The sequence below is a fragment of the Panthera onca genome, chromosome B4, assembly GCF_046562875.1.
Source record: "Panthera onca isolate mPanOnc1 chromosome B4, mPanOnc1 haplotype 2, whole genome shotgun sequence".
Classification (NCBI taxonomy): Eukaryota; Metazoa; Chordata; class Mammalia; order Carnivora; family Felidae; genus Panthera; species Panthera onca.
In genome coordinates this window covers 138,213,808-138,225,957 of record NC_138345.1, presented here as the reverse complement: position 1 = coordinate 138,225,957, position 12,150 = coordinate 138,213,808, and positions in this window count along the sequence as shown.

Sequence of the window (12,150 nt, the reverse complement as noted above, 5' to 3'; positions counted from 1 at the left end):
CCCACGTCGGGCTCTGTGCTGATAGCTCGGAGCCTGGAGCCCGCTTCGGATCCTGTGTCTCCCTCCCCCACTCGTGTTCTGTCTCTGTCTCTGTCCCTCTCTCTGTCAAAAATAAATAAACATTAAAAAATAAAAGATAGAAGTGAGAGAGAGAGAGAGAGATCTTTTTCTCTGTCACTGGTCTGTAAGCACTGAGGAAGAGCCACGTGAAGACACAGCCTGAAGGCCGCCATCTAAACCCAAGAGAGAGCTCTCACTGGGGACTGAATCAGTCTGATCTCAGACTTCTGGCCTCAGGGACTGTGAAAAATCTGTTGTTTAGGCCCCTGCCCTCCCCACCCCCCACCTCAGCCTGTGGTATTTCTTAAGGCGGCCAAGCTGACTGAGACACTAGGTAATGTAGTCACATGGTTCAATATTCAAAAGGCACAAAAGGCATCCAGGAAGCCACCTCACTCCTGTCCCCAGCAAGTCACACCCCTGCCGGGGAGGGAACATTCGGGCCAAGACCCCATAGTGAGACACATGAGACAGAAGAGACAGTGAGACAGGTGAGAAAAGTGCTCTAGGGAGAAGGAAGAGCCGGGCAAAGGCCCTGAGGTGGAAAAGACATCGAAGATGCTGAAAGGCGGCCCAGAGGCTGAAGAGGGGTAGCCAAGGTGAGCCCAAACAGCTTGATGGGCACCGGGCCCTGCAGGGGCTTTGGAGGCAGACTGGGGTCTGATTCCTGCTCCGCCAGCTCCCGGGGCACAAGACCCTTCTCTCTCTCTCTGCCTCAGTTTCCTTGTCTGTAAAATAAGGATGGTGATCGCACCTACCTCACGGGGTAGTGAGTGCGTCGGCTTCTGTAAAGCCCTTATGCCTAGATGCAGGGGTGACGAGAGGCCTGTCTCGCCGTCTCCCTTGCCTGCTGAGGAAACCTTCCTGTAGCAGCCCCCAGGGGACTTCCCCCGCTGGCCAGAGCCGCGTCGCACACCCGCCCGGACCAGCCACCCCCCAGAGGATGCGTGAGGCAGGCGAGCGGCCTGGCGGCCAGTGTGGGCGGCTCTGACCCGCCCCAGGATGATGCCGAGCACCCGGCCCCAACCCTGCTGCCTGGCTCAGCTGACGCATTTTCCAGCAGACTTTCCCGACGCAGGAAGCAGGGGGTCGTCTACACGTACTCGGGCACGGGCTCCCGCGGACGCTGTGGCCAGGGGCTCCGGGCAGCTCTAGGTGTGGAGGCTGAAGTACCCCCACCAGGACAGGAAGGAGGAGGGCGGGTGGCTGTGCGCAGGCAGCCGAGATATCCTTAAAGATGCCGCAAGTCGGGGGCAGGTTGAGAGGGCAGGATTGCCTTTGAAGGAGATGACTCCGGCTGCCGGTGAGGAACAGATTGGAGGGACCAGGGCGGGAGACAGGGGACCGGCGGGAAAGCTCCGGCATTGTCCAAGGGGGAGGTGGCGTGGCCTGGCCTCAGGGGGTCCAGACGTGACGGCAGAGGCAAGGGCGCCGAAAGGAACAGGTGTCGCCTTTGTTCATTTCCACCTCCGGGGACTCTGCGGGCCTGTGATCTTCCCATCACACGGCGGGAGCCAGGGCTCCCAGAAGTGAAGCCAGGTGCCCGGGCCACAGCCGCCAGCATGACCTGGACTCTGGAGGGTCTGTTCCATTCCCCAAGGGCTACCGAAAGCCCCCGGGCCCCTCCAGGCCCCCTAAAACCCCTACATCCCCCTAAATTCACCGAGACTTCCCGAGGTCCCAGAAATCCCAAGACTCTTAAGGTCTCCCAAGGCCCCCAAAGACCCTCAAGTACCCCCATGATGCCCCAAGACCCCCATGACCTCCCCAAAGGCCCTAAAGATCCATCAAGGCCCTCCGTGGACTCTGGATGCCCCAGGCCATTCAGACTCCCCAATCCCTTTCCCAACCCGAGGACCCAAAGTCTTCTCAAGGTCTTCCAGGCCCCCCAGGCCCCCCCAAATCGCCCAGTCCCCAGAACGGGCCCAGAATCCCCGAGGCCTCCCCAAGTCCCCTAGACCCTCCCAGGTCCCCCAAGACCTGCAGGTTCTCCATGACCCCCCGTCTCCCCAGGCCTCGGGCCTCCCTCGCATTGCCTTTTTTCCTGCGAGGTCCAGCGGGGGTCCCCAGGGGGGGAATCCAACTGGTCAGCTGCTCACTCCACTGTCAGCGGTTGGTCTTGGGCTGACCTACGCGGGGGGAGGGTGCCCCCTCAGGGTCATGTGACCGGGCAGGCACAGCCTCGTGGCGTCACACATGGCCGCCTACGGCTCTGCTGTCTGCGAGGCTGGGAGGTCTCCCACGGGAGCTTGGGGGCGCCAGGGGCCTCCCCCAGGGAGGGAAACGCGCTGAGTGCCGTGCAGAGGGCTGAGGGCGGGGTCTGAATCCCCGGGCAGGACCCTAGGGCCCCCTGGAGCCCCGCCCCACAGCCTGCCCTGCCCATCAGTGGGGGAGCCGGCACCCCCAGCCACACACCCCTCCTCGGGTCGGCCGGGGTCTCTCTCAGGTCTAGCACTGCCAGGGCCACACCCCTGCGTCCTCGTCCCCCTCCCTGGAGGCCCAGGGCCCTGCCCAGCCAGCCTCTCTCCGGCTCCTGTCCCTGCACGGGCTGAACCCATCCACCAGCTCTCACCGAAACACTCCCACAAGCTGCAAACTCAGTCCCTACCTCCTTGCCCACAAAAACGGTCACCACGAGAAGGGAGGAGGGGCCCAGACAGGCTCTGCCTCTGGGGGGAAAGCGCTGGCCCGCAGCCTCCAAAGCCGTGACCAGATGAGTGACCTTTGAGATCCGAGCTCCGGGGCTCCTGTTTTACGGGGGGGAAGAACCCGATAAGGAGGCAGGAGGGTCTGGCCACTGGCTACAATGCCTCCACTGGCTACAGTGTCTCTTTCTTGGTCCTCGGTGGCCTCACCGCACCCCTGGGACGTGACGACTTGTCGTGGCCGCGGGCTAAGAGCGCAGACTCAGAGAGGGGCCGCCTGGGCTTGAGTCCTGGCTCTGTGGCATACAGGCTGTGTGATCCTGGGCAGGCTGCTAGCCTGCTCGTGCCGGAGTTTCCCGGCCTGTTAAGCAGGGATCCAACGAGGCAAACCACTCACTAAGCATCGTTACCAGGAGTCAGTGAGTTAGCATTTCTAAGGATTTAAAACAGTGCCTGGCACAGGGTAAGTGCAATGGGAATGGAAACTGGAGATTTCGTCCAACTGTTCATCGTTCATTTAGCAAATATTTCCCCAGCAGGTAGGTGTTCGTACTAGGTCCTGGCTGGGCCCTGGGTTGGCAGAGATGAACCAAAGGAAAATACGGAGGTGTATAAGTAACCACATCCCACAATAGCCTGGAACTGGCAATCTGCGACGGGTCCCGGGTTCAGAGGGACATGAGAGTCAAGATGGGGCACTTCTGGGGGTGATCAGGGAGGGCTTCGTGGAAGAGGGGGCATTCAGGTGGATATGGTGGCCTGGGCTGGCAGGGACAGACACAGTGCGGCCATTGATTGCTGACCGATCTGCAGGAGTCTGTGCTGGGCTGGCTGCTGAGTCGGCTGGGACCAAGGACCTGAAATGATTGCACAGCCGAGTGCATCCTTAAACCCACTTGGTTGGGTGACCTGTACATCACGTCCGCCTGGCACTTTCCCCAGGGGGCATCCATGCCACTGGCCAGTGGTCTGGGGAGGGACAGGTGTGGGCTAACATCTTCCCCACTCTGCTCCTCTCACAGATCTCAGCTGAATCCTGAGGCTGGGTTCTGCACACCGCCACGACCCACGAGGCAAGACCCCGGGGAGCTGGCCTGCCCCCTCCCTCTCTCTTTCCCCCATGCAAAGCTTCTGAGCCTTCTTCGTCCCGATAGGCCTCCAGCGCTTACCAAGGCCCAAGGCCGTCATAAGGCACTGCTGGGAGCCAACCTGGGAGCCCGGGGCCTGCCTGGGCAGACATTTGGCCCAGGAGCCAGTGAGCTGCACTGACTCCCGGGAAGACAGCCAACGCCCACGCCAGCCTGCCTGGGCATACCCCTCACCTCCCGGCTAACTATGACGCAGCCATCAAGGCCTGACCCGGCCATCACCTGCTCTGGGCTGGGCTGGGGTCTCCATGGGGTCTCCAGCCTTGGGGCTTCCCGATGAAACGAGGAGTCGCACGTGACAGAAAAACTGACTCCCACCAGCTTAAGCTGAAAAGGAAATGTACTGGGGCGCCTCGGTGGCTCAGTCAGTTAAGCGGCCGACTTCAGCTCAGGTCATGATCCCACAGTTTGTGAGTTCGAGCCCCGCATCGGGCTCTGTGCTGCCAGCTCAGAGCCGGGAGCCTGCTTTGGATCCTGTGGCTCCCCCTCTCTCTGCCCCTCCCCTGCTCATGCTCTGTCTCTCTCTGTCTCAAAAATAAATAAAAAAACATTAAAAAAAAACTTTAAAAAATAAAAAAAGAAACGGAAATGTATTAATGCATGTAACCGCATGTCCTTCAGGCACGGCTGGATCCAGGGCTCAAAGAGCTTCTTTTTGTGTTATCTCTATCTCCTGGCTGTCCTGGGCCAACATTCTCCCCTGACAGCAGCCTGAGGTTCCCTCTGCCCAACTGTTCTCACAAAAGTTTTAGAACTGGGCCTCACTGGCCGTGGGTGACCTGGCTGGGGTCATAGGTATGCCCCCGGAGCACGAAGGACTGGGTTAGGGCTACCTGGACCGTGTGGCCTGAGGGTGGGGGAGGAGACGGGGTGCAGTTAGCAGTCAAAGGGGAGGTGGAGCTGCCCAGATGTCAACACAGCTGTCCACGTCGCTGCAGCTGGCTTCCCACCAGGCCGCCTGCTGCTTGGGCAGGAAGAGCGTCAGAGGCCTGTGCCCCAGCATTGCCCTGCACAAGGCCAGCAACAGAGCAAGGGCTCTAGCACACTGGCTTGGGGTGAGGCTCTCAGTGCCTCGGCATGCTGTTCCCTCTGCCTGGAACAGCCCGCTGCCCCTCTCCCTCCTCCAGCGAGTTCCTCGCATCCTGGAGTTCTGGAATTCTGATCGAACACGTGTTAGACTCTCGCGCTGCCTTCCTGGCCTCCTGACCTCTCTTCCATAGTTTCTGTCTCCTTATCTCCCTGTGCCGCCTCCTGGGAGATTTCTTCAGACCTGTGCTCTGATGTGCTGATTCTCTCTTCAGCTATTTATCGCATGGGGTTTAAAGTTGCAACGTTTAGGGGCGTCTGGGTGGCTCCGTCCTCGGTTAAGCGTCTGACTCTCGGTTTCAGCTCAGGTCATGATCTCACAGTTTGTGAGTTCAAGCCCCATGTCTGTGCTGTCAGCTCACAGCCCTGCTTGGGATTCCCTCTCCCTGCCCCTTCCCTGCTCACTCTCTATCTCTCTCAAAAAAATAAATAAACTTTAGAAAAAGTCTCAAAGTTTATATGTTCTTTTTTTTCAATTTTTTAAACGTTTATTTATTTTTGAGAGACAGAGACAGAGCACGAGCAGGGGAGGGGCAGAGAGAAAGGGAGACACAGAATCTGAAGCAGGCTCCAGGCTCCGAGCTGTCAGCACAAAGCAGGGCTTGAACTCGCATGCTGTGAGGTCATGACCTGAGCCAAAGTCAGAGGCTTAACTGACTGAGCCATCCAGGGGCCCTTCAATGTTTATATTTTCATTTGTAAAAGTGATTTTGGGTTTTTTTTCCTCCAAATGTGTCTTTTTACATCGTTAATATATATTATTCCTTTAAAAAAATTTTTTTAAATGTTTATTTATTTTTGAGTAAGAGAGACAGAGCACGAGCAGGGGAGGGGCAGAGAGAAAGGGAGACACAGAATCTGAAGCAGGTCAGGCTCTGAGCTGTCAGCACAGAGCCCGACGAGGGGATCGAACCCACAAAACGTGAGATCATGACCTGAGCCGAAGCCAAACGCTTAACAGACTGAGCCATCTAGGCGCCCCTGTTTTGTCATCTTTTTATTGCAAATTTATACTTGATTGTGCTTCATTTGAAGGAATCCTGAAGGCCTATTGGGATGCCTTCCTCCAGAAAACTTTCGTTTGTCTGTTTGCTTCTGTCCATCACAAGGGGGGGGGTACTCCTGATCGGGACAGTTCTAGTTTAATTTCTTACTTGGGATTTCCTTGTCCGTGACATAGACTAAACGTCACCCCAGCAACTCCATGAGAACGCGCCTGTGGTCGCAAATGCTTTTTTTATTTGTATTTTTTTAACTTAAATTCAAGTGTAGTTGACATGTGATGTGATATTAATTCCAGGTGTGCAACATAGGGATTCGACAATTGTATACGTTAAGCTATACTCTCGACCGTAAGTGTGGTCACCACCTGTCACCATAAAACGTGATTACAATGGTATCGACTGTATTCCCCGGGCTGTATTTCTCACCCCCGTGACCTGCTTATTTTATAGCTGGAAGTTTGTATCTCTTCATCCCCTTCCCCTATTTCCCCATCCCTCCAACCCCCTCCCCTCTGGCAGCCGTCAGTTTGTTCTCTGTATTTACGATTGTTTCTGTTTTTTTTATTATTTTATTATTATTTTTTTACAATTTATTTATTTCTTTCGAGTGAGAAAGCACAATCAGGGAAAGTGGGGGGGGGGGGAGGGGGAGAGAGAGAGAGAGAGAGAGAGAGAGAGACCCAAGCAGTCTCCACACTGTCAGCGTGGAGCCTGCCTCGGGGCTCAATCCCACAAACTGTGAGATCATGACCTGAGCCGAAATCCAGAGACAGACGTTTAACCGACTGAGCCACCCGGGTGCCCCAAACATCTGATTCTGGATTTTGGCTCAGGTCACGATCTCACAGTTTGTGGGATTGAGCCCCGAGGCAGGTTCCACGCTGACAGTGTGGAGACTGCTTGGGTCTCTCTCTCTCTCTCTCTCTCTCTCTCTCTCTCTCTCTCCATGCCCCTCCCCTGCTTGCGCTCTCTCTCTCTCTCTCTCTCTCCATGCCCCTCCCCTGCTTGCGCTCTCTCTCTCTCTTTGTCTCTCAAAATAAATAAATAAACTTAAAAAAAAGAGTCGGACGTTCAATGTCCTGAGCCACCCGGGGGGGCCCCTGTTTCTGCTTTTTTAAAATTTGTTTGCTCATTTGCTTTTAAGACTCCGCATCAAGGTCGAATCATATGGTATTTGTCTTTCTCTGTCTGACTTCACTCACTTACCATGAAATACCCGACGTCCGTCCAAGTTGCTGCAAAGGCGGGATCTCATTGTTTTTATGGCTGAGTACTGTCCCATTGCATGTAAACACATCTTGTTTGTCTGTCCTTCGTGTATCGATGCACATCTGGGCTGCTTGCATATCTTGGCCATTGTAAATAATGCTGCAATAAACATAAGGGTGCAGATATCTTTCTGAATAAATGTTTTCATTTTCTTTGGGTAAATATCCAGTAGTGGCATTGTTGGATCTTTTGATATTTCTTTTCTTTCTTTTTTTTTTAGGACCCTCCACCCTGTTCTCCACAGGGGCTGCACCAGTTTGCATTCCCACCGACGGTGCCCAACTGATGCCCTCTTCCCACATCTTCTCCAACACCTGTTACTGCTTGCTTTTTTGATGTGAGCCACCCTGACTGGGGTGAGGCGCTGTCTCCTTGTGGTCTGATGTACGTTTCCCCGATGACGAGTGATGTTGAGCATCTGTCCCTGTGTCCGTTGGCCATCTGGATGTCTTCTTTAAATATTTACTCAGGTCCTCTGCTACGGTTGCAAACTCTCAAGGGAGATTATTATCGTCGTTAAATATCTCCTATCTGGAGCCCTGAAGCAGACACCCAGATTTCCCAGCAGGGTCCCTCTGCGGGCGGGCAGATTCCGTTGGCACCACTCTCTCCTGGAGAAGGTCGCCTTCTTTGAGGATTGCAGCTTGATGGGCGGAGTCTTGGGGTCCCCTCCTGACCGCCCACCACTTTGCAACAGCTCAGTCTCTATTTCTTATGAGCACCCGGGGAAAATGATCATTGCTCATCTATCTAGTTCCAGCTCTTTCTCCTCCCACCCCTCCTCCTCCTCCTCCTTCTTTTTTTTTTGGAAGGTGGGGCTTTCTTACAAGCTCAGCGATGCAATAAAGTTACGTCTGTAGACATTTATCCAGAATCTGGCAGCAGCCTGGCATCTAGGGCGTCTGATCACCATGCTGCCAAGAAGGCAGGTCAACTCACCACTCATCCTGGGTGTCGTACCCTTGGCCGCTCGTGTGAGTCTCAGCTTACTTCCCAGTGGGTTATTTTGGACCAACCCATGGAATGGGGCCTGGCTTACGCCTGCTTCCTCTTGTGCTGTGGAAAGCCTGTTTGCGGACATCGGAGGCTTGCGACGGCACTGCCTTCCTGGTGACAGCCCACAGGGGTGGGCTGGGGGCCAGGTGGGTGTGCCCGGGGGCACGTGCTGAAGGAGTCCTGAGGAGACGCTGGGATGCTGCTGGTGAGGCTCCCAGAGTAGGTCCAGCTGGCCATGTTGATTGGACTCCATCTAGAAAACTGCCGGATTTCCCCTCTGTTTCAGGCAGCGTGGATACAACCCGACCGAGCTCCTTTGAAGATGGCCATAATGAAAGAGCCTTTACGACAGTGACAGGGTACCCGTCCCTCCCATCCCCGAGGACAGGCCTGGGCTCCGTAGTCCCAAGGGCTTTCCGGCCCCACTCACGCCCACCTCCTCTCATCCAGGCGTGCCTCGTCCCACACTGTCCACATCCACTTGTCTCCAGCCCAGCCCTGCTTGGACCCATGTCCCCGGGGCTCTGTCCCTGGAGATAGGCCTGGCCTCACTCATCCCATGGGGATTGATTGATCCTCTCCCCTGTCCCGGGCCCCCCCGCTCGGTGCCACCTGATGGGAAGAGCTGGCCTTGGCCTTCAGAGGTCACCTTTGGGGCAGACTGCAACACGGGGCGCTGACGGCTGTAATGGACAAATGCAGGGGGCAGCAGAACACAGGAGAAGGAGCACCCTGGCCGCCTCAGAGGCTGGGGAAGGTGTTGGGGGACCCCCAGGGGAGGCAACATTCAAAGTACAACTAGAACATGAACCATCCCTTTCCAGAGGCACAGACGGGAGGGGACGGCGGGGGCCCTTGAACGGGGGAAGTGACCTCAGAGTGCATTCTGGGAAGACGTGTTACAGGGCTAAGACTAGACCCACGTTTCTGGAACCCCGATGGCTGGAGCGGGGACAGAAGCGTCATTCTGAAGCCGCTCTTCCTGGGTGCTCGGGGGAAGGAGGCCGCCCTCGTGGGCTGAGGGTCACAGTTTGCGAAGGGCAGTAGAGTTCAGGCAAAACAGCACTTTGTTACTACTTCTCGTGGCTCCGTGGGTTGGCTGGGCTCAGCTGGGCGGTCAGTTCTTCTCGTGGGTCTGTCACGCAAGTGCAGTCACATGGTGGCCGGGAGTGGATTGTCCAAATAGCTTTCCTCTCACTTAGCTGGAGCCTGACGGCCTCTGGGTGGCCTCTCTCTCCACAGTGCCTCAGCCACGAGGGCCTCCCCACGTGGCCTCTCTTCACGGGGATGGTCAGCGGCCTTCCCACAATGGAAGGTCCCAAGCTGCCACATCTCCCGAAGGCTTAGGTCTGGCCCTGGCCCAGAGCCACTTTGGCTGCGAGATCGGCGGCCGGTCCGGATCTGGCGTGGGAGGGGACCGACCTAGGGTGGGGGCACCAGGAGAGGTGGCTCATTGGGGGCCACCTTTGGAGCCTGGCCACGGCGTGGTAGATCTTGTGTTCGGGCTCAGGTCTATGTATGGGACACCCAAGCCATGTTCTTGACCACGAGGACGCTTCTCTTGAGGGGCCACGGCCACATTTGGGGGCCCTGCTGGAGTCACAGTGAGGCCCCACATCTCTGAGAGCTGCTACCGCCGCCATATATCTACGTGACTCACAGGCGTGCGTACGGTGCCTGTATCAGCTATCCATTGCTGCGTAACAACCACCCCCCCCCCCAAAAAAAACTGAGGAGGGAGTCTGCAGGCTGGTTGGGCAGTTTTGCTGGCCTGGGCTGGCTGGTGCACCTGCAGTCACTGTGGGTCAGTCCGCGGCTTTGCTCTCGTGGCCGGACTCCCAGGCTCCAGCTGGGCCAGCTTCTCCCTGCTCCCTGTGCTCTGTCATCCGCCGGCAGGACGGTCGGGCTTGTACCCAAGGTGCGCAGGGCTCGGCAGGAGAGCAGGGGGGCCTGGGGCACTTAGGGGCCAGGCTCGGACGGGCACAGCAGCACTTCCACTGGATTCTATGGGCCAAAACTAGTCATGAGGTCGTCCGCCAGATTCACCGCGGGGAGACAGCTTCCCCCTTCCAACGAGCTGAGAAGTCACATCGCAGAATGCACGACGCCCGGTGTAACGAGGGGCCGAGAGGATGAATGAACCTCCAGTGATCCGTCGCCACTGCCCCTGTGTGACGGCCCCTTCCCGGTGCCAGCAGGCCCGCGGGGGATCCCCGTTCGGCCGGACAGCTTTGTGCAAACCCTCGCCACTCCACCTCACCCTGATGACAGGACCACGCGGGATGCCCCGCCCGAAAGGGGCCAGCTCAGGAGCCAGGGCCGATCGCAGCACACGGGGAAGCAGAGAAAACAGGCCAGAGAGAGATCGTGAAGGCAGGGGCACAGAGAGGCTGAGCGGCAGGAGAGAGGGACAGAAGGAGGCTCGCACAGCACGTATTTGTGATTTTCTTTGTGCGTATATTCGTGTGTGTTTGTGCACAGCTGCTTAAGATGGGAAGGCTCAGGTGACCCCCACGCCTCCCTGTGTGCACGCCCCAGCCCTTGGGGTGCCCCGCCATAGAGCGGGTTCCTCCTGCTGCAGCTCTGCACCCCCTTCTCCCTGGCAGGAGGCTGCGGGCGGCTCATGAGGGCCCCTGGTCTCCGGGGAGGTGCAGGAAGGGGGACGGAAGGCAGCCTGAGGGACCTGGGTGTGCACCTCGGCCCCTCCGATCACTGCCGCTGATCCTCTGTGGTGCCGACCAGACAAGGACAGGCCATCTCACCCTCACCGGGTTGGGGGGGGAAGCGGGGGCTCCCAGCTGCTGCATCTGCCACACGGCAGCCTCCCCACCTTCTCAGTGGGAAACCAGAGCTGAAACCGACCAGAGACACGAGAGCCTGGTTCACACAGACCTGCAGCAGGTAAGCAGCGGGTGACAGTCTCGTCATGCTGCAAAGGGGCCATCTCCGAGGGGTCCTGGGCTCCGCAGTGGCCCGAGGTGGCCGGGAGCGAGGGCCTTTGGGCCAGTTCCTACCACGTGTCCCTGGGCAGGCTGCCCGGCCCCTGTGAGGCCCTTTGCACGTGGGTGATGCTCCCACGGGGGAGATCAGGCAGTATCGTTACGACAGTGGAGCTGGAGAATCGCGAGTCCTCAGCAGGAGTTGGTAAAAGCCAAATCAGACACCCTTACAGCGGAAGAAACAGAGATGGAATTCCTCCCTGGGCACACAGCCGGAGAACAGCGGAACTGGAACCCAGATCCAGGCTGCATCTGCCAAGCCCACTTCTCCACCTGTCACCACCGAGCCGGCCTCCCGGAGGAGCTATGCTGCACAGTGGGCTCATGAGCAGGACGCTAGTCAAAGGAGTGACTTTCAAATGCCATAATTTCTGTCTATAAGAAAGACAAGAGAGCAGAACTCTCGTGGGACTGGATGCCTGGGGCAGGTCACCTGCTCCCTGCTCCTAGGAAACTCCTGGCCGGGGCTTCGGGGTGACCCGCCTCTCACCTGTCCCAGCCTGGGGTCTCCTATGTCACAGGGAGCAGAAATCCTATCTGTACCCGGGCTCTCTGGGCACCACCTCACCATGGTGGGGACTGACTAGTTTTGTAAGTCAATCTCCTCCCCATCCTCACTGCTCTCCCAACGATCCTTGACCACATCCCTCTACAGCTAAAAACCCCCATCGCCTATAGCGTAAAGGCTAGACTTCTTAACCCAGCCCCTGCCTGCCTCTGACCTCACCCCAACCCCTGCCCCCTACATCTCACCCTCAGTAATACCAAACTGCTTATGCTCTCCCCCCATCCCGACACACACACACACACACACACACACACACGCACAGAGTATTCTGTTCTTCTTTTATGCTTTGGCACAAATTTTTGCCTCCAGCTAGAATTCCATATTCCCACCTACCTGGCGAACTCCTACTCACACGGCAAAACCCAGCTACCCTGG